Source organism: Aythya ferina (assembly GCF_964211825.1).
Source record: "Aythya ferina genome assembly, chromosome: 9".
Taxonomy (NCBI): domain Eukaryota; kingdom Metazoa; phylum Chordata; class Aves; order Anseriformes; family Anatidae; genus Aythya; species Aythya ferina.
In genome coordinates, this window is record NC_140305.1 from 25,786,427 (window position 1) to 25,809,805 (window position 23,379).

Genomic DNA, 23,379 nt, shown 5'->3' on the forward strand with positions numbered 1-23,379 from the left:
AGCAAAGTGACTACTAAATCGATGGCTATCTACTATTTCTTAATCTTCCTAGTTCTCAATGTGCATTCTAAAAACCTTTTTCTTTCTTTTTGTTTAAGTTCAGAATAGAAATTCTTCCTAAAATTGCATACTACTATCATTATACCACCATAAATGAATGAAGGGACAAAACCAAGAGCAGGAAAAGACTGAAACAGAGTACATCAGGAGACATCAAAGCTGTAGAGAAAGCTCTGGCTCTATTCTTTCGTTCTTCCTTCAGACTGCAGGTTCAAAGTTTTCAGCAGAAATTAATCTAATTATGGCATAAAGAGCGAGTCTATTGGAAGTTCACAAACCAATAGAAAAAAAACGTCTTTGTTCTTATTTGCCCACATTTCCTATCTTTATTTTCCTGTTGCCCAAAACAGGAGGGTCACCACATCAGTCCCCACTCATTGAGTCATCTCAGGCAATGCAAACATACTGCATATTTAGTGCACCTGATGCACATTATTACTGAAGATCCAAACACAGAAGTACCTTACACACATTTTTAAAAATAGCTATGGCTATGAAGAGACTGTAATGGCCTTATAATAGCATGGTTAATTACTAATATTTTAAATATAACTGAAGCATCATTAATGTTTCTCAACCACAGGCCAAGAAAAATGTTATGAGAATTATTAAACGTCTTGTCCAGAATGATGCAGAGATGATGATGAATAGATGTTCTCAAGTGTGTTAGATATAAAGTCTCTTAGCCCTTTCTGACTACTACTTAGCTATAAACAGAAAATACACTTTTTATGGATTTTCACAGATAATGAAGTTGCAGGCTCACGAAAGATTTGCATGCTGTTTGTGTTTGATGTATTGCTTCGAGGTAGCGTCACCATGTAAATTTACTGTTAATGTGTTGTTTTTTTTCCCCCAAGATAAATCACCTGTCCTGAGATTTAAATGAGGATCAAAAAATATGAAGTCTTAAAATTAAGAAGTCTTTATGGATATTTTGTTGTACTAGATTAATGGGCATATATCTAAACAATTAAGATCAATAATTCCATTAGAATGTAAAGTCAGTATATTTTCTCCTTTAACCTTCATCTAGTGTGCTGTAGATTATTACTGGAAACACACATCTAGTAACTACTTGAAAAAGACATTAGAATGCAGGCACAAAATCTGTAAACATTTGGGTTTGGGGGTCTCAGGATGCTGTTTAAGGAGAGCCCCAGCACATCTGTCAGAAACCTTCGCAATCTAGATAAGAAAGATGTTGGCATTACAGTGTAAGTGCTGAATCAATTCACAAAACAGGTCTGAAAATGAAACAATTCACAATGCAGCTGCATTTAGCAAGTCTGCAAGAGCTGCAAATCATTTTGGCCAGTGCCTAAAATCAATGGGATCTAGGGATGCAGCAAGCACTCCTTTTCTTAACTTGGCAGAACAGAAGAGTTGGCATGCCAAGGAAAATAATATTGGAGACCTGACTATGTGCCCATTGGTACATGTGCTCATTTTAACTACCAAAAAGCAGGGACAGAACCTGCTCTGGGGAGCCCAGCCTCCTGCACCGCTCCAAATTTTGTTTTTGTGGCAGGCTTCACTAGATGAGGATATCACAGATTCCATGGGCTCAAAGAATTAGCTCCTACGTAGCTCTAGTATCTTATACCTATCACTCTGTAAATAGCACAAGTAATATTTCTGTTTAAGAGACTAAAATCATCTACAATCATTCCTCACATGGATGCTTAATTTCTGTTCCTGTAGCAGGTGTGACTCAGTATTAAGCAGTGAATTAGCCTCTGTAGTCAGTTCATGCAGTCTGTATAATATGGATTGATATACACACACTCAAAATACAGCTGCTGAATATATTTTGTAATAAAACCTACACTCCTGAACGTCTGTAAAACTGTGGTCCTTTTTAAGTTTAATATTTACTCTTCCTTTTGTCACAGGGACACAATGAAGCTGATTGCTTAGATACAGATGACATTACAGTCTATCTTTACTTTGTCAGTGCTTTTTTTTCTTTAACTCTGTGCATTTACACATGAATGGGCCATTGGTTCTAAATGGCAAAAAGATCACAGTGAATTATATTCACTTTAGTGGTATGGTGTCAAATTCAATCTAGTATAAAATCCCACATCTTTTCAAATGGAGGAAACCATTTTAATTTGTATCCTCAGCAGCTGAACTTTCCTTTTCACCCTTTCACTGACAGCACAGCTAAATTTGGCCAGGAACTTCATGCACACACAGTCCATTAGACATCCCTGAAATTCAGGGGTATTTGGGGAATCACTTCCATAACATTTGGAAACCTAGCACAACCTTAATTTTCTTTTCAATATCAAAAACAAAAATAGAGAACACTGATATGCTTGATTGCAGGTAAAAATCAAGAGAAGTGGTGGCTCAGAGTTGCAGTAATTAATCAGCAATGTAGTGTTGCATAGTAGGTCTAATCTGGGTGCAATTCAGCACTGATTTGGCTCTATTGATCATTTGTGTGTAATTGAGTGTTTCTAAACACTAGGTATGACTGATATCTTTTTGGTGCTGGGTGCTCCGCTCACTGAGAGTCCAGGTCTATCCTGGAGCCTTTGACAGTTGCTTCCTAAGCCAGAAAGGCAAAATCGTGTTGGATTAAACACCTGTACAACAGAATGGGAAGTAACAGGTCATGCTCGTACTTAAAGTGAAATATCTTTATGGACTTTATGAGACATGATCCCCCCTACCCCCGTGAATAAATACCTGGGAGACAGCAACAGAGAACAGAGCCATCTTCCTACAAAATGCTGTGCTCGGCTGGGCTTGAGCCAAACTCACAGCTTGTGCATATCAAAGTAAGCCTTTGCCTGATGTAGTAGATCCTGACTTGTTTGTATACCCTGGTCCAAAGATCTTCAGATACCAGCTTGCACCCTTCTTCAGTGTGAGGAACCCTGAAGCTCTTCCTGCAAAACCTTCTTGTCTTGTTAACAAAAATAAAACAAGCCAGCAAGCCTGGGAATTGCTGTACAAAACTGAAGTATAATGGGCTGTAAACAAATAATCTTTCTGCTTGCTTCAGTGGTCTTTAGATGAGGTCCTAAGAGCTTTACCCTGCCAATCCTTCCCAGCCTGGAAAGGCTCATTAAAGCACGAGGACAGGCTGGGGGCTCATAGCACTTTCTACTGGGTAAAAACCAGTCTGAGCTCATAGAGGGCTGTTTATAATCATTACTTTCCCTGTCACCATTTATACTCTAGATATGATTTTAGAGAACAGTGCAGTCTTTTCTATTAAGAAAAGAATAAAATGGGTGAATTCATTATGAGAGGTATGTGTTCTTGTATAGCTCTGCCTGGGTATGATTGCCATTCACTTTATACAGTTGTCGATGATTACAAGAGTCATTAAGCAGCATAAAATCATGCATGCTGGCTAATTAATGTGGAATTTATTCTCCTTTTAGTTACTTTTGTTATGCCTGTTGAACTCCGCTGGTATCAGTAAAGGTAACATCAGTAAAGACTGTAGTAAAACTGATGTAAGTGAGGGAAGTTGGGCTCAGCAAGTTTAATGAATAATAAAACTCTAAGAAATAGAAAAAGAAAATCAAGCTCCCAGCTACATCCATGTATTTATTGTAATTGTACATCATTACTATCATTCAGGCAATTTTCCTCAACATTAGCGTTCAAGTGACGCTTAGTAAGATTCCAGGGTTTGGTAGAAAAGTAATGAACATGTTCAGAGCAGTGTGAACAGGGATATAATCCCCAAAGAGTTCAAGCTGAGGCTCCCAAAGTTTCTATTCTTTCTTTACTGCCACCACAAAACCACTCTAGTTTTTACAAAGCATCTTCCCAAACCTTCCTACCAGGTGCCAAGCATTAACACCTACACCACCTCTTATCAGGTGCCTTCAGCATTTGTGTGGTCAGCAGTTCTGCCCATTTAGATCCCAAGCCTGACTTGGGCCACCATAACTCAATTTAAACATATATATATACACACACATACAAGTAAAATATTAAACAAAAGTGATAAAGTTTGCAAGTCTATATTCCAATATCAAAAATTAATGCAAACATTTCTTTGATTCACTTCCTCTTTCTTCCCACACATTTTCTCTTAAACCACATTTTCCAGACTTGGCTTAAATAAACGATTTTTAGATCTTCCAAGAGTGACATCATGCTGTGACATGTGAAGCTGAGCTAGCTCCGTCATGTCAGATTATGTGACATGACACAACAATTTGATAGGCAAACCTGATATGACACCATAACTTGAAGAGATCCACTTTTCTTCAACCATGAACTAGTGTCAAACTTTCTGCAAGGGATATGCATAAAAAAAATTATATTTTTTTAACTGAAGTCTTAGCCCTTGACCTTTTAGTAATGGTTTGAGATGATCAGGGCCAGACACCTGCCATGACTGCCTTGTATATTTTGACAACAATTTTTCTGATGACAGCAGGAAGCTGTTGCCAGACTGAAAACTAACCTGCTCTTTAGAGAAATGGAAAAAGTGCTTCAGAAGTGCACAATATACTGCTTGTGTTATACAAGCTTGTACTAATAGCCTTAATGATTATTAGAACTGGACAAAAATGGCTTTTATCCATAGATTTTCATAATCTTAGAACAAAGTAACAATTTTGATAAGTGGAAAAAGTTCTGACATTTCCTTGAGAAGTACAAATTCTTCACAGAAAAATAAGTAATCAAAAATCATTTTTGTTTTTATATTCCCACCTCTCTGAAAGCATTTTCTAGATATATTCATGGTGGTTTAATTCATATATTCACAAAGAGTTAGACCCAGCAATTAGGCAGAAATGCAGGACTATTCCTGACAGACTCCATGATAACCACAGCAATACATAACACCAATAACATTGGTACCCTAAGGAGAATTTAAGTGGAAATGCATAGAATGAGCTGATCCATTTTATTCACCCTCCTAGCAGCATTAGCTGCAAGAACAGTTTACCCAGCCCATACACTTGTTCATACATCAAAGCTCCAAAATTGTATTTTGGCCAAGGAGCTGCCTGAAGTTTATTATAAGCTGCAAATGGATTCTGTTTAATTGGTTTAAAAGTGTGTTTCTTATTTATTCTCTCAATTTTTATGTTTAATATGAGTTATCTAACTTTAATCTCTGCAAATCACTTATGAGATTTTAAAAAAATCAATTTTTCTTCATCCCCAGTAGTCAATGCTATTATTTTACCTCAGCTGGCAATTTTGTCAATGAGGCTTGAACCATCATAGATCCCTGCTTATTTCATAAGATAAATGGCACAAATTTGTCTCACTGGAACATCTGCACTATCAAGCAGTACCTAAGAGCATCCTGCACATACCACCTGGCACACAACACGTTATTCCCTAAATTCTGCAGCAGGATCTTATAACAGGCCTGGCTTAACAGTTAACAGTATAACAGTTAAGCTTGCATCACTGCAGGATTTCTTGTTGGTATCAACCTGGACTTTCATTAAACAGAACAATGTTGTTAATTTTTCCCACATATGTCCCATTTATGACAATAATAAAAGTCTTCAAGTCTGCCTTGCTCGTAGGCTGTGGCATAGGTTGGATATTATACAACTTAATGTGTCACTACACTGAATTTAATAGGTAGAATCATTACAAAATAACTATTAATCATGAACCCAAGCATTCCTGCTGTCTGTATTTGTTTTTCTCAGGACAGACGATGTAGCAAATAGTTTCAGCACCAGAGAGACAAGACTCTGCAAAATCTCCATCACTTTGGGTTCATCTGCATTTGTTATATGCTAAGGACAACAACAAATGACCGTGGAAACAGCTCAGAAAGGGCTGCTAACATGGGAGAGCCACAACCAGCTGCTCCCCTGTGGCTTCTCTCTTCTGCAGCCAATGAACTGAGGAAAACTATTTTTCACATGGACCTTGGAGATGGTCATGACAGCCAAGTTTTGTTCCGGTGTCTTCAACTAACAACATCTGGAGCTACGCACACAGTGACTGCTGAGCAGTTTACCTCTCGCTCCTCGCATCTCCCCCATCTCCCCATCCCCTTTATATCCAGTTACGAGCTTTTGCAGCAGTCACATCATTTGCAGCGCTGCTGAGGCCTAGCTCCTTGCACGGAGACCAGCCCAGCCTACAGGCTGCCATCAGCCAGCCACCACTGGGCAAGCACAGGTGCTCTCCAGAAACACCCTGCATCATCTTGGTTTATTAGTGTAATTACCCTGCTGCAAAACTTCTCTTTACAAGCCATGGCTTGGGCATTTAACACCAGACGAGTCCACTGCCTTGTTTGATGGGTCAAATACTGTGTGGTGACTCAGACTCACTGAGTCATCAGGAGCTGTATCACGCTGTCAGCTGGTGGCCTGGAAGAAACACCTTATATAAGATGGAAATTTTACTTCATTAAGTAACCTACACATCATAATTGGTCATTTTATTTTATTCATTGGAGCCCTCTGGGTCACCTGGTCTGGTGCTGGACAAAGTTTCTGTAAGCAGAGTAATTGCATCCTCCTGAAACAAATATTGCAGGGCCATTCCTAATGCCCAAAGCAGTGTATCTGTACGTGACCAAGGGTATCTTTTAGCTGCTTAATTAACTCAAAGCTACTTTTCAGACTATTTAGTTGCTCTTGGAGGAATTTCCAGTGCTGTGAGATTATCCAAAGTAACAATAAAAAATGTTGTTTCTACTTTCGGAAGCAAATCCCCAGGCAGACAGGCAGCTGCCTGCATGTTTTTGCCTCTGTGTGAGCATAATGAGGGCACACTGATCATCAGCAGGAGCTTACACAAGAGCTTGCTGTCCTCATGACACTGTAAAACCCTAAGCCAGACCAGATAGAAAAAAAATATAATCACATTTCAAATGAAACCTTTGCTTGCTCTGGTGGACAGCCTCATCTCCTGCACTTTGTAATTAAGAAACAAAGCAAGCTTCCTTCGTGTCAAAGCTATCTGGATTGACCACACTCTCCATCCTACAACAGGCTCTGACCTCCTTGGGCCCTCAGCCTCCCATAACAGATCCAGGGAAGGGAAGCAGAAGGAATTGTGCTGCTTTCCCCAAGGGCAAGTAGATGCCTACTTCATCCCTCATCTCTGCAGCTTATAACAGAGCAAGGCCACAGGCACAAAGCTCTGCCAATCCAAAACTCATCTCTTCCATCCCCATTGGCACTGTTTGTGCCCAGAGGGACCAAAAACATCTCAGGAGCTTCTGCTCCTCACTCAGCAATGGCACTCCAACAGCTTGGAGCTGGGTTTGGGGCTTTCATCATTAATCCAAATACATGGTGCCAACAATTTTCTGTCTTTAACTGCCTAGAACTGTTGATATTAGTATAACGATCTTGTTTATATATTTATGAACCATTAATAAATCATTAAATGCTAATTATATTTCCTTTATTTTTCTTCCATTAGAGCTGCTCCCCTTGCTGCTCTTTATTGACATGAATATTTCCAACCCACAAGCACATTCAAAATAACTATTCCATAAAGAATGTCTCTTAAATCATTTACAACTAACAAATGCTCTTAGCAATGTTAGCAGACAGGATCCGTTTATTCAAACGATGCAAGAGGAGTCATTAATCTAGAATACACAGCACAATAATATTACCAGCAAGTGGCATGTTGTGGGTCAGAAGAGATGCTGGTTGCAGCCTTATCAGGGACCAACCAGGAAGACCCTATCTAGTTTTATTAAAAATTTATAAACAGCCAGAGCTGCTGGTTCTCTAGCTTTTTACTGGTTTCTAGACATGCAGTTTTAAAACTTCCAAAATACTTATGACAGCCTCACAGCTTCAGAAATGGTGTCCCAGCAGCCGCTGTTCTTACCAGAGGACTGGTGCTTCAGCATTTCTTCAGGGCAGTTTCCTATTTCCTCTACACATAAACTTTCGTTGGCAGTAACAACACAAAATTTTGCCTTAGTTGATCAGATATGATGCTGTAAATCATTTTGATCACCAGTTTACCTAAGTTGATGAAAACACTGAAAATGTTTCAAGCTGATTTTTGCAAGGACAGCTGTCATTTTGTAATTGAGCCCTTCCTAATATTTCATAATGAAAGAATCTAATAAAAAAGAATTTAATATTCCACTCCATTTTTCAAGAACTAATAAAACTACATCACATATTATAAAATTATATTTTGTTTCAGGAAAAATGCATGTCTAGTCTCATAAATCTAAACGTAAACTGAAATACAAACTATGTAACACTTTCACTGCTAGAGTACACACTTCTTTCTCAAATTTCAAGAACTATGAAGACTTCTTTAATTTATGAGACAAGCTCTTGAGTGTCAGTGTACTTACTGGTCTGTTGGTGTTTTGCATAGGGTCTCCAAACATAAAGCTATAACAGCTATTTGAAACTGAAACATGAGACTTGGTTCTTGCATTGTCAGCTAATACAAATCCATGGTCTTCCATATTCACTCACTGCAAAATGACTATTTTCATCACAACTCTCTATATCCAAATAAAAATATAACTTCTCTAAGAAACTAGAAAGAAGTCACAAAGAATCAGAAACTCCGTATCAAAAAAATATGAAATCATTATGTAACACATGAAATAGCTACTGAACACGGGACAGAGCAGATGCATATATTTTGGTGTTCATATCTCATAGCACAATATTAGTAACATTTAAATCAACCATAGCCCTAAGTTGGGAAAGTTTCTCTGTCTTATCAAAGCTCAGTCTCTCAGAATAGACTCATCTAGCTTTAAAAATCTAGATTTTTCATAAATTTGAAGTAAGAACACTGGAGAAAAGCTATATTCACCACGAAACTGAGAACGTTTAAATTGACTAGGGAGAGTTCAAAAAAAAAAAAAAAAAAAAAAGACTTGCACACCCAGGAGACCTCTTGCCACACAGCAGGAATGCCTCTAGGTACCAGCCGTACACTAAGATGTCCCCAGCCACACACACTTGCTGTAAATAAAGTTAATAGGGCTCTAGAAGGATGACAGGAGCCATTGCCATAGATCCAGCAGCAGCCATGCAATAGTCGCCATAAGGATAACTACAGATAGGTGTTTGTTATGTGAATAAAATCCAGGAGCAATTAACTAAATCCAAAGCTCTCGAGTGCTCGAGAGCATCTCGAGTAAAGTTTTCCTAAGCCTAAAAGTTCATTGTTGTTACTAGTACTAATTAACATTTGCTACTATAAACACCAATCTCTTCCACTACACCTCGTCTACTCACTTGAAGAAAAAGATTCAGGCAGATCCTCCTAGACACCAGCTGATTCTGTCCCATTACAGATTTCTGCTGCTTTTCCTTTTTCCTGAAGCATATTATATTGGAGTATAACTGAAAAAAAAAAAAAAAAAAGTGTAATCTTATCATTGTTTGAGTTTACATCCTGTAAACACAAGCTGAAATGCCATCAGCAGTAATGAGGCCACGTGTCCCCCTGTATCAGGACCTTTCCTGTGGCTGCACTGCTTCCAGTCCAGTCACAGAGGGATGGGGACGGGTGATGGAGAACAAGGGTTAAGATCCAGGGACAGACCCCAGGAAGCAGCAGGAGACCCCAGGAGTCTGTCTCTCGCAACACTGCACTGCTTGTTTTGAAGACTTCTATCAGGGCATTGCTGGGAAAACTGACAAAATATGATGCTGTCACACAGGTCACTGAATGCCATCAGACATCACATTAATTTCTATCTAGCACCAAGCTCTGAGCTGGAAACCTACAGCAGAAAGGTTGGGTGTGCAAGGGCAGCGCTGAGCCATCCAGTCACAGATCTGTTTGCAGTGGGCAGATAAGGTCAGCCAGAAGGCAGAGCTGCTAGATAATAGATCTATTTCTGCCTCCAAACCTTTTTGTTTAAGTGAAAAATGCAAATCTCCGATTGACAAGATGCTTTGCACTAGTTAAAAACGAAAGCCCTTTTCCATCCCCAAACACATAATTTTCTGCTCATAGAAATCCCATCTTTAATTACCAGCTGCTGCAAATGATCTTCTTATGATCATTAACTGTCAAATCCTGAAGCAGCATATTTCTTATTGCCCTCAGTGTTCAAATACTCCACCTGTTTCTAATTAGTCAAACTACCAAAGCCTACCTACAGTAAGGCTATTCAGACCATACACTGCAGCTGCTAAATGCTTCGGTTCCTACAATGTAAGCCAACCATATTTTTTATTATTAAACGGTATCAACCATCCCTGCTACAGTTGTGACTGAAGTAGGACACATTAAAAACAAAACATTTTTAATGAGATAACAGCACAGTCATTGCTAATGATTATTACTTGTATTATCATTGCAATCATTTTTAATGAATGCTCACTAGCACAAACTTTTCACTAGCTCAACTCGCCTAAATTAGTCTCATCAAAATAATAAGCAGGATTTAATAAGTTACTGTGACCTCACTCAGTGTAATTTTACTTACTGCTTTGTCATTGGGATTACTTACTGCAGCTGTTAAGATAAGGTGACTTTTCAGACTTTGATACAACTTCTCACTTAAAAAAAATGATTCTTTAAGATTTATATAGTAAGATTTTTTTCCTCTGAAATTCTTCTGCTACCCCACAGTATATATAAGTAAGGTTTGCTAAGAGCACATAACATCACTTAAGTTGGAACCAAGAAGCATTTCCTGCCTCCAGCCTTTCAAGGGGATCTGCTCTGATCCATGTACTCCTATGGCACAGGCCTCTTTACATTCACAAATGAGGAAGATGGAGCCACCCAGTTTTTAAACTTTGATTTGCAGATGTTAGCAGCTTATCTTGACAGCTACTTTAGCAGCAATACAAGTCAGAGCCAGGTGCAGTAGCAATGTGAACACGCTTTTGTAATGTCCAGAAAGCTGCTGCAGTCTGTAGGCAATGGGGAGAAAAGAAAACACCTTTGTTTATCCAAGTAATGGCACGTTTTCATTCACACAAGACACTCATACTGATTTAATTTTCTTTTTATCATACATTTTTAAAAGTCCGTAAAAGAAGCCCCTGAAGACAGTATCTAAACAGTGTATTTGCAGTTAAAATACCTTGACAGTAAGTCAGGCTTATTGCACTGGTACAAATTACAATTACTGCAAGTTCATCAAAAGACAGTGGAATTATTGTATATAAAACCCCAGGAAGTTCAGAATCTGGGGCTTTAATTAGGCTATAGGCATTAATAATATTACTACTAGCTACAGAAAAGAAGCAAATGACTCATGAAAACATAATATGTAACAGCCTAGCTATATCACTTTGTGCCTCCATACTTTAAGCTTTTTGAATTTCTCCCAAATGAACAGAATTTCACAAAGAGCTGTTTAACATGTAGATTACCCTGAACTGAGACATAAAACATTTCACACCTTTCAGAGCTGCTGATTGCAGATACCAAGACAAGAATCATGCAAATGAAACAAGCTAATGTCCTGCTGAACTGTGGATCTACAGCATGTTTAATTTAAAATGAAATCTGTAGCCAGCAAAGAATAGAAACTGTAACTTTTAGTTCTATACATAATTTATAACAACCTTAAGGCACTTGCAACATCTGAAATTAAATAGGAAATGAAATTATTCCCTGAAGGTGTTGGGGTTGATGTTAGAAATGCATTTAAAAATAAGTACACAAATAGTTCATACCATTATTGTGCATATTACTCAGCATCTCTCATTACGGGTCCCTCACCACATTTCTCAAGATATTACCTTAAGCCTCCCAAGTGCAGTGCCTCCAGCACGCTCCCAGCTACCCCTCAGAGAGGCATTCTTGGTGCAGCAAATTGTTTCTCCTGACGTAAATCTATACAAAGCACACTAGGGCTTTATGGCTGCTGAGGGCTTGCTTAAAGTATTTATTTATTTTAAGTGCAGAAACTAAATCTGCTATAATTGTAGGCTAAAAATGAAGGTATCCCCTTTCCATTGAGCCCTGCCTCAGATAACCCTCACACGTGTTTAGGAAATACATTGATACATGTTGATGTCCTTCAATGCCTACCTGAACCAAGAAAGTTATTAAAAAAAAGACAAGAAAGAATTGGAATAAACTAAAGCACTGGGACACCGGCTGTAAATTGGCCCCATCTTCCAATGGGGGCACCACAAGAAAAACTCATTTAAAAGAAAAATCATTTACCACATAGCTTTTTGCTTGGCTTCTGAACTGAAGCATGTGCTGCTGGCTCACATCAAGCTTTTCACACACCAGACCCACCCCACCACCCCCCCCATGTCCGTCTCTGCAGGGATGCTCTCAGTGAATTCTCTGCCCAGTCTGTGCTTATGCCCAGGATTGTCCTGACCCACATGCAGCACCTTGGACTTGGACTTGCTGACCCTCATTAGGTTCACATGAGCCTAGTTCATCCACATCGCTTTGGATGTCTTCCATTCCTTCTGTTGTGCCAACTACACCACACAGCTTGGTGTCATCTGCAAATTTGCTGAGGGTGCACTCAATCCCATGGCCTACATCACTGATAAAGATATTTAACAGCACCAGTCCCAGAACAGACCCCTGAGGGACACCGCTCATTACCAGCCTCCACTTAGACAGAGCCATTGACCACTCTCTGGGTGCAACCTTCAGGCTAATTCCTTATCCACTGTATGGCCCTCAATTCAAATCCATCTCTTTCCAATTTGGAGATCAGGATGTCATATGGGGCCATGTCAAGGACCCTGCAGAAATCCAAGTACATGACATCAGCCCATCATCCCTTGTCAACTGACGCAGTCACTCCACCACAGAAGGCCACCATTTTGCATTGTATAATTCAGCATTACTGCCTGCTGCAGTTTCTCACTTTCAGTTCTCAGCACCACACTCATCTGCCTCAGTTACAGTTCTTAGCAGCTATAGTCGCCACGGAAAGAACAGCTTATGAACAACAGAATACAAGTCATTTATCATTAATTATAAAGCTAACTGAAGAATCAATATCATCATATTGACATATTATGTTGTTAGAAGAATCACGAAACCACAGTGTAAGCAACGAGCGCAACTAATCATTTTAAAAGTTGCCTGATCAAATGCTTCATCTTTTCAGACAAAAGCATCTGAATTAAAATGGACAATCTGTTTTGAAAGAAAGCAGCTCCCACAGCCAGAAAGGAGGAAGGGAGCCATGAGATGTGGCAGGCACTGCATCAAGGCAGCTGGCCCAGGAGGGCAGATCAAGACCTGGCATCCCCAAAACAACCCAAGCAACAGCCGCTGCCATCCCTTTCATGACACTAAGCCCCTTCCACTGAAACACGTAATGTCTACAGGGCAGATATGGAGGGAGGGATGCCTCCATATAGAGGTAGACAACACCCTACATAAGCAGGATGGGTCTTGCAGCCCATCTCCCAGCAGAGCCCCTTCTCAACTTGAGTCCTACACATGTCAAGGCAAGACTTGCTCTGTTCAGAAGAGAAAAAAATAGGACAGTAAAAAAATCCCTCAGATAGGAGAAAGGTTTCTGTTCTGGAAGCAGAATTTAAAGACTTCCTTTATCTGGGGGTTTTGTCTCTCATGGAGCCTCAATTTGTTCTTCCTTGATTGTTTTCTAACTTTTTCAATTATCTTGGGGTGCATCAATTTGTTTCCAAAGTCAGACATTAATTTAAAACAACATTTTTAGCAATCCTACTTGTTTCTTTCTGAAGGTCTTTTTAATGGCATAAGCATCTGCATAGCCCACCAATCTTGCCTCCCTGATATCTTGAGAGCTATCTCTGTCATTATATAAGGGCTGCTTCAAGAGCATTTATTAATTCAAAAGATTCAGATATCTCATTATGCATTACCTGGAGAGTATCTTGCTGACTTGGGACACATACTTAAAGTTTTGCTACAAATGTCTCCAATTTTACCTTTATTCCTACTGTTTTCCTCATGCATATACACCAAAAATGCACACAGCAATACCAGAAACCCCCAGGAGCATTCCCAATAATTGTAAATAATAATGATTAACAGTAATATCATTGTACTGGGCAAAGTAACACACGTAAGGAGAGAAATATGGAAAGGAATATTTCACTTAAAAAAAAAAAAAAAAAAAAAAACACAATGCAACCAATGTAAGAGATGAGTAGAGCACTCAGACACCTGAACACATTGATGTTAGATGGGCAACACCCATAAGGGCCAAAGGATGCTTCAGATGTTTCTTTACTCCATTCTGACCCCCCTATAAAGCACTTTGTGCCCTATTAGTGATCTCAGATATGATTGAAATGAAACAGTACAGCTTGCTTTGGGATGGTTCATCAATGTGCCAGCCTCCAGGCCAAAACCCTGGGCAGATTCTCCTACCAAAAATTAGAAAACCAGCCCCAATAGGTGGGATCAAGGCACAGCCCTGCTCACAGAGGAGCCCTGCCAACACTCACACTCTATCTGGATGCAAACCCAGGAGCATTCCACTACATACCCAAACCTCTCACAAAGCAATAAATGGGAAGTTTCCTGAATACCAGGGCACTTTATTCACTTTCATCATTGCTAGCAAAACTGAAGTAATACTGCTGCATTTAATCCTAAATCCAAATCTGATTGCTGAAATTATTGAAGATGTGCTTCTGATGCATAAACCTTGTGAATCTTATCTGCATTTTTGGGTTTTTCTTATCGCAAAAGATAATTAAGGACCATTAGGAAATGCCATATTTTCCATCATAATCACGCAGAAAGTATTACTGATAATAAGCAAAACAGGAAGATATTTGCTGCTTGGTTTCCCTCATTGGTTAGTCCACAAAGGTTGATAATCGGAGTCGAAAATGAAAGATAACATTTAAGATTTGGTTGCCATTGTATTGTTATTAAAGACAGCAGGTTTGATCTGATCAGCTATACTCAGCCACGTTTTGTGATTCCAAACAAAGTTCATAAAAACGAGTCAACTTCACAATTTTGTCAAGATCCGCTCCAGTTATTTATTTGAGTGATGGCCATCACAATAACCCAATTTAAGAATCCTTTGCTAGCATTCCTGTGAAGGCCATTATGCATCTAAGACAGAATGCTTGTATCAACAGTATAACAGAACTGAGATATAGGTTTTAAACCTATTTCATACTTAGTTACAAAGACAGCATTGGAAAACCCATGTTGTAGAAGAACTACAACACTTAAAAATAGTACATTTAAAATAACAATTTAGATCTACACACATTTTATTTAAATCAGTATTTCTTTGCTGTTTTGGCAAATGCAACAGCATCACTTTGCAAAGAGCTTGTAAAATAAGTACGTTAACCAAATGTATTGTATCATATTTCAGAAATACCCAAAAAAAAAAAAAAAAAAAGCTATATCCTACCTTCTCTGCACTAGGCCAAAAAGCTGTTATTGCTGTAAAGTGAAATGAACCCTGCACTTTTCATATCACTACCATTTTTCAACTGTAAAATACCAACTTAGGGATGGAAGAACAGAGTAGAGCACCAGCCCTTCCTGCCTTTACATCAACTTTTCTTTCACCTGAAGGACCAGTTGTTGGGCTTCCCTTTAATTTCTGACTGCATTAAAGAAATTTAATTAGGCAAAAATTGAAAGCTACTGAAAATGCAGATCCTTTCTTCTCCTCCGTTAATTTGCAGTTTTGCTTGCATTAATGCTAAATGATTACCAGTCTGTTTCATTTTATTGTCTAAATCATCACAGCGAGTTGTAATCAGCAACATTAGTAGCAGATTAATTTGAGCTAATTCAGGATCAAATTCTGCTTTCAATTACATCGTGGCAAACTGAAGTAGCACCGCTGACAGCAGTGGAAGTTACCCTAAATGAGCCTCAGCAGAATGGAGATTGGGATCTTGCTGATTGCTGGGCAAAACCCTGTTACCCCTAGGCACGTGCTTAGCAGCTGGGAAACATGGAGCAAAAGAGGAGGCTCAGAGGTTCCCAATGAGCTGATTCTGTAGGAAAACGATCATCTGGATCTTCTGCAAAAGCAGCATCCTGCAGCAGATGCAGTTTGCTGATGGTGACCCCAGTTCAGCAATAAAAAACTACCTCTAGAAGCAACTTTATGTTGCTGAGCTGCCTGAGCCTGCCCCTGGGGCAGCTTTTTGGGTGGGGGGGGTTCTCTTGCCACTGGCCAAAATACTGCTGCTAGAGCAGGGACTCAGCCCATGGGATTTCTCCATGTAAAAAGCAGCTAAGGCTCAGACTTCTTCAGCTGTGAGCTGAAAATAGGGACTGCTGCAAGTTCACTCATTACAATGTATTTGTAATGGGGATGAGTCTTGAAATGTTATATTTTTATTTTAATTTAAAGCTACCTATATCCTTAAGAGGGGGAAAAAAAAAACTCCCACAGCTGTTAGTGTTTGCATTATGTGAGCGTTTCCAGTAAGCACCACTTAAAGAAGCATTTTTAGCAGAAGTTGGTTTCCTGCCCAGAATATGGTAGTGCAGAAATCATACAAATCATTGTCAAGTGCATGCTTTTGTTCCCGTGAAAGCGCTCTGAATTAAACCCATTGCTGAATAATGAGGAACCTGCTTCATCATTTCCTTGCTCTTGTGAAGCTCAGTGTCCCTTGTCTTCATATTTCCAGCCCGTTCCCTTCAAGTTTTTTATTTTCTAATCAAATTGCTGTAGGGCTGGGCTGCAGATGGGAAAAGCTCACAACTGACATAATTATTGTAATGCATTCAGGTACCTAATGAAAACAAATCTATCAGCATTTCCATTCCCCACTCCTGCCTGGGGGATTTCTCAGAGCTGTGTGACTTGTTTTTCTGTTTTGGGAAAATGTTCGTGTTCTGATTGTGAATTTGGACAAAATAATCAACATCTCAGGAAAATCATTAATTAAATATGCAGGAAAAAAGAGCACGATTAGGTTAATCAGAGCATTTGTTCTGGGGACTTCAAAATTCTGCTTTTTTGTTTACTTTTTTTTTTCCAGCAATTACGCTTCCAAAAAAAAATTTATTACTACTTCAAGGAAGAGTAATCTTTTCATTGTGAGATTGCCAAAAACAGCAGCTTGGGTATTTGGACAAGTTCAGACTCTGCTTTGCGCATGGCACTCAGTGGTCCCACTCTTCTCACCAGCCCCTTTCTCCATTTACAACTCATAAACTTTTCAATTTTCCTACATGTTTCCCTATGTACAGATGCCATTTTCCTGGTGGAAAATGCCTGGTGGTCTCAGGTGGCACCAGCTGACGAGCCCCAACATCCTCACTGAGGGGGACGGAGCCCTGGGACACCTCCCACACCGCTCGAGGTGCCATTATGAAGATGAGAGGAAAACTCATTTTTCCTTGTTGAAATACAGACATAATTTTACACTTTCTCACAAGCAGAGTCTGAGAGTGCATTTCATAAGAATACTTTTTATTCAATTAAACATATCCATATGTTTGTACACACTGATGCATGAAAGCGGTGGTTTGGGATGTTATTCCATCACAGCAGCTGTTTGGTTCTTTCCATTAAAAAGGGACAGACGGTGCAAATAACACTTTTAGGAAAAAAAAAAAGAAAAAAAAGCGGGGGGGGGGGAAGCCTGCAGGATATTTTGATAACCATGCTTATCTGGTACTGTGTTTCTCAAAATGAATGCATTGTGACAATGGATTACACCTGCTGAATCTGAGATGCAGAAATCTTCCCTTTTCCTCAGTCTTTGTGACTGTTATAGCCATCCTGCACTGTGGCAGTCGGTTACAGCTTTGCTCAGCATTTTATTTTGACTGTCTTTCAGTATACCTAAACAAAGTTCAGTTTTAAAGAGTCAAAATAAGGAAAGACTATGTTTTTTGCTCCTTGGAAAGAAATCACAAAGAAACGGGCCAACCCAGTGAATCTGCTCCTTTCCAGAGACCATGCACAGCAAAAATAGCTTAATCAGCTCATGTCTCACTTTTAATTGACAGCCAGCAGTGCAGTCCTTAAAACTTACAGTTTAAGCTGAGTTAGCTTAAGTGGAGCACTGGTGATTTTCTGTGGGAAGATGTGCACTGCAAACCGATCTGGCATTTGCACATTACATGTTATTTATTCTCGCTCAGAAGGATCTGAGCCACGCCGTTTCATGACTCCTGTGCACAGATACAGAAGCTTGTTGTCAGCGGCTGGCTCTTCAAAGAGGCACACGATAGCTGAGAAGTATAAAAAAGTGTCACATTTATATCTAGAGGGTATCTCTGTGTCACCCTTGTATAGTCAAAACAGGATTTATTTATTGCTGTTGCTTCTTGACTTTAAACTCTCTGGAGTTATCTTTACTTTTCACCTTATAAACAGAGTATCTTGAGCCTCTGAGTGGCTGAGCACATCTGCAGCCCTGCCTGGGTTGTATGGGAGAACTTGGCCCTAAACTGGGCTGTGGCAAACTTAGAACAGACGGAAACCCCCAACATCTTCAACTTTTTTAGAAATCCCCAATTCCTCAAATACCATTTGAGGAACATTTACAAGAAACAAGGCTCTTAGTGCAATGCAGGAGCAGAAGCATATTTGGTAGCAGAGACACTGCAGGGCTTGGGTTCATCTGGTTTGAGGGTCTCCGCATGAACAGGCTTAACTTTATAAGACAGGAGACTAAAATATGTAAAATATTGAAGTTAAAATAAAAACAGACATCTTTTCTGAGATTGTGAAATGAATTGGAGATGGAAGTATGGCTTGTTCCTTATGCACAACATTACCCCAGTGAAACAGTCCAATGAAGAAATTGGTGAAAAAGTTAGACAAAAGGTAGTATCTATATTTTAATCTCTAAGCAAACAAGAATTTTGCTATATATGAATCTGTGTGCACAAAAACACAACTACATTGTTGTGTGTCAGCTCAAGACAATAGACTACAGCATCTTCTCATTAGAGATACAAGGCACTGGTTTTGCAAGCAAGCTTGGAGATGGATAATAATATTGGTCTTCTGTGCTGACTTTCTGTGAGTGGTGTATGGGATTGTAATGTCACAGAAACAGACAAGGAAAATTCCTCCAGGGAACTGCATGAGATTTTTATATTTTTGCCACTGATATTGTACAGGTATAGAGTAATAGTTTAATAGTGCCCAATTCCAGGTCTGCTGGAAGCACTTCTGAGTTTGCTAGACTCGGCTCTGCTGCCTGCACCCCGTTTTCCCACCTGGGAGTACGCAAGGGCTGTCTCAGCTTGCAAAGAGAGGCCTGATTTCAGCAGAAAAGGTAATGGGAAATTTGGACTGAAAAATAAAAAAGAGAAAATGGTCTAGTGGTTGGATATTGGGCCAGACATCTCTCATTCCATTGTACGGGGACAAATTATTCAGTTATAAGGGGCACAACCCAGTTCTGACTTCATCAAAATACAAGCAAGGCTAAAGGAAATTTGTTTTACTTCAGTCATTGCTTCCCAAGAAGGTCAGGCTGATAAGAAAGCATAATTGCAGAATTGTCAGCCTTTCAATAGGAAAACCACAAGTCCATCATATCGTGTAATAGGGTATGAGCCAGTGCCTACATATCAACTGCTGAGCCAAGAGGTATTTTCACCTGGAAGCTTATTTTCAGGGAATAAGAGATTTTGACCACTCATTTTAATTATAATCTCTGAGAAGTAAGGGCACAAGTGAGGGAATTTGAGCCAACTCTTCAAGTGCCTAAAATGATGTTTTTAAATTCTTTCAGAATAAAATAAAGTAGAAATATCCCTCAGGTTTCCACCCTGCAACACATCCTAATACTGAACGTTTCAAACTCAAATCAGCATGAAGAATTAAAACAGTGATATCTTCCGTAGCCAGGCAGCTTAACGCTGAGCTGTAGCTGCTTAACCGGGGTTCGTGGTGTGCCACAGCCTCATGCCCCCCGGGGGCTGCAGTCACGTCTCTGCCACAGCCGTCCTGCAGCCAAAGCCTTGCAGGAGAGATGGGACTGGCTGGAGGTGCCCTGAGAGAGGGGCTGATAAAGTGCTGCAGCTCACGCTCATTTTTAGCACAAGAAAAACCTTCAGAAAAGTGTATTTCACCCTAACTTTATTTTCCACTGACAACTCAGCCAACCAGCTCCAATGCTAACAACAATTTCCAAAAGCTGGGAGCGTTCAGTAACTCCCAGAGTGTTTTTAAATGCAACGCAGCACTGAATAACTTAGCCCTGGTACCTGACATTTATCGAGAGCCTGCACAAAGCTCTGACACCCTTGGATACAGCAGTGGGACATGAGCCCTGGGGAGCTGCTGTTCCTCCAGCATGGCATCAGCACGGGAAGCTGGGCTGTTGTGTTTTCATCCCGGTAGGGTTTTCTTTGCTGTCAATTAACACCAGGCATTTTCTGGGAGCTGTTAAATGAAGCTATTGTTTTTTTCCTGCCTTGTTTTTTGTCCAGCAAAGTCATAAGTAAAAGTCCTGTTCATGCGTGCAGTGTGTTGGTGCCAGGGGTGCGGGGCTGCCTCCTCCATCCTGAGCAACAGCAGCAGAAATGCCCCAGCTGGATTGAGAGTGTTATTGTGCAAAACACACCAGTTTGGCCTTTTATCATGTAGTTCCTTCCCTCTTCTTATGTGAATGTCACATTGCTTGCATTTGTTTTCTAAAGTTTTTATATGCAGGAGTGTCCCAATGACCGGGACAATATTTCAGCTTTGCATTCACAGCACTCTTCTCCTTTTCATCAAAACAATTATAATAATGTAAAATGTCATGTCAGTAAGAAAAGTTTGCTGGTATGTTCCTAATTATGCAAAATTGCTTTCTCATCACTCACTTTGCCTCTGTTAAGCTCAGGTTTCTAACTGTAATGGTCCCTTTGGGCTACCCCAAGGTGGGCGCCGTGAAGCTGGCAGCTCACGCCTCCGGTCCCAGCGGCTCCAGTGCCCACAGAGGAGATCCCAGACTGTTGTCTGGCTGCATACAAAGTGACAGTGGAAGGGGGCTGCATTCCCAGGTTCCCCACACCACACACACCCTCATTCTTTCTCCTGCAAAGAAAGAGGATACTCATTTTTATTTTCCTAAATCATTTGGACTTGGACAAATCCCAAACCTGCTGTCACAAGACTGTTCAGAGGGATGAAAGAAAGCCTTGAAAGTTTACCTGTAACAAACCCATAAAGAGTAATGAACAAGACATCTGATGATGCAATACAACAGATAATCTCAGCCTACAGTTCACGTCCCACTTTGATCTATGTGCACAAACATGTTTATTATGTGCAGTATGATTATGACAATTTAATAAGAAACACAACAGTTTTGTCCATTTGGTCCTTTAATGAATTTGAAACATTATCTGGGATACCTCTTGCTCATGACAAATGGAGAAAGCTGGCTGGCTGAGGGCTTCTGCATGGATATAAATGTATTTTTGCACTGGGGTTGGCTCGGTCTCGGGCTTTGCCATCTGTAGCAGAAAATATTTCATGTGAAGTAGGCTCTTGACTGTGGTTAGATAATAAAGGATTATACTGAAAAGGTTTGTCAGCAAATATCTGCGAGGCTGTTCCAGCGAGCTTGCATGGCATTGACTTCAGCAGACCCAGGGAGAGGTGATGGGGAACGCAGGCACCCCCGTCGCACGCAATATGGACAGCTACCTACAGCAAGGGGTACACATAAGTGATAATACTTAAGCTAGACTTTTTTTTTTTTTTAACCAAGCATGTAATTGAAAGAGCACTCTTTTATACCTCTGATAATATCAGTTGCATCCAGCTGTGGACTGGAATGCAAAGCTAGCTGCGGTTTAACTCAGCGAGGGCCCTATTTAGCATTCCTTGCTGCCATAGAGTCCCATTGTCTCCATCAGGAGCTTTGCCTGACTAAAACAAAAGAAGTTCTGAATAGGGACAGAAATAACCCCACTCAGCACCAAAGCCTCCCATCACAACACTCCCGGCCCTACATGAGGTTGGGATGTGCAGGCATTGCCCCGTGCCCTGGCCAAGTCCGTGCTGAGCTGTCCCAACCAGCTTCACCCCTGCCCTCCTGCACCTTCTGGGCTTGATTTTCCCCATGCTGGCTGCTGAAGTGTGTAAAACATCTCAAGGAAAAAATAAAAAATAAATCTATAGCACTAAGAAGATCATAATCTGAAAACCTCTCATAGCTGAGAGTAATCTATATCAATGTTGCATTTAATCAAGGTGGCAGAGTTCCCTCTCCTTATGGTAATCATCTCCAAAAGGGGGGATGTCTCTGCTCTTTCAATTCTCCTAAGCAAAACCAAAGTAGTGATTTATCATCCTTATGTGGGTGTCCAAGAAATAAAGGTGCCTGCTTATCATTTACTCTCCCACTTTCCAAATAGTGATGGGTTTTCCTTCTGGAGGTGCAGGGCAGAGCATTATTCAATTGCCTTCCCAGCAAGTTCGCAGAACCAGTGCTCCCAGCGTACTTTCAGTATGTCATTTTGGTTACTGGGGAGCCACCATTTCACCAGGAGGTCCAGAGAATGGGATGAAAGTGGCAGGTTCCCCATCCTGATCCACAGCACGTGGATGTGGCAGGCAGGTGATGGAGGTGGTCAGTGTGCTCACTCTAGACCTTCCTCAGCCTCATGCTCAGAAATGAGAAAACAAAATATAAAAAAAACATAACTCACTGATTTACTCAGACTGGTTTTTTTTTTCGATTTTTTTTTTTTTTTTTTTTTTTTTTTAAAAAAGTTGCTCTAGGTTAGTTTCAGCCTCAGAAAGCTGCTGCAGGAGGGCGATGATTCCCCACTGCCAGCCCATGCAGATGACCCAGCAGCAGCCAGCCCCATCCTGGACCTGAGCACTCTCCCCAAAAACCTCCCCACCACCAGTGCCTCTCATGCACTGCTTGAAGCAGTGGGATGTGCCAGCTTTTTTGGATGGGCGCTGCTGCTTCATCCATCTGGCTCCATAGAAAAGCTTAATTGCGCCGTGCGGTTATGGGTACTGAGAGGCAGCTGGAGCTTCCACCGGCCTCGCTGGTCTCTAACCCAGCAAAGTATTTCCAAAATTGAAATGTCAAGAGCAGTAAGGATTCTTTCCCTTCATGGGAAACCTACACGTGATTGGTGATCACATCCTGATGGGAAAACAGGGAGTACCCCACCATCCTTGTAGGTATTGTCCAACGCTTGGGTAGAAACCCCAGGAGTTTGCCCCCCATGTCCCAGCCCAACCAACTGGGAGTTGGATTTTTGCATGGGTTGTTAGCAATTGCTAGGACAGCTCTGCATGTGCTTTTCCAAGCTGATTTTCAGTGTTTCAGGTAGGAATGTAATAAATCCAGGCTGGTAAGAACAGTCCTGTTTTATCTCTGTGTTGTTCATTGGTCTTGTCTTCTTGACCTGTATGTACAACTGTCTCCTTGGTCTGTATGTACATTAACAGACATTATACATAAATGATACTCTGATTTTCAGGAAAAAAATGTG

The 23,379-nt window shown here is 40.4% G+C and overlaps 1 long non-coding RNA gene across 2 annotated transcripts in view; it reads right to left on the reverse strand.

Annotated features, from left to right (window-relative positions):
* Nucleotides 1-15,650, reverse strand: part of LOC311441672 — a 39,693-nt gene extending 24,043 nt beyond the window's left edge. Inside the window, exons 1-2 of one of the 2 annotated variants that reach the window (XR_014696128.1) lie at nt 15,347-15,645; nt 9,264-9,371 (exon numbers count right to left, since the gene is read on the reverse strand). This is a non-coding gene — a long non-coding RNA (uncharacterized lncRNA). Of the gene's footprint in view, nt 1-9,263; nt 9,372-15,346 lie in introns of both variants that reach the window. The other variant, XR_014696129.1, reaches the window with a different exon arrangement.
* Between the last annotated feature and the right edge of the window lie 7,729 nt (nt 15,651-23,379).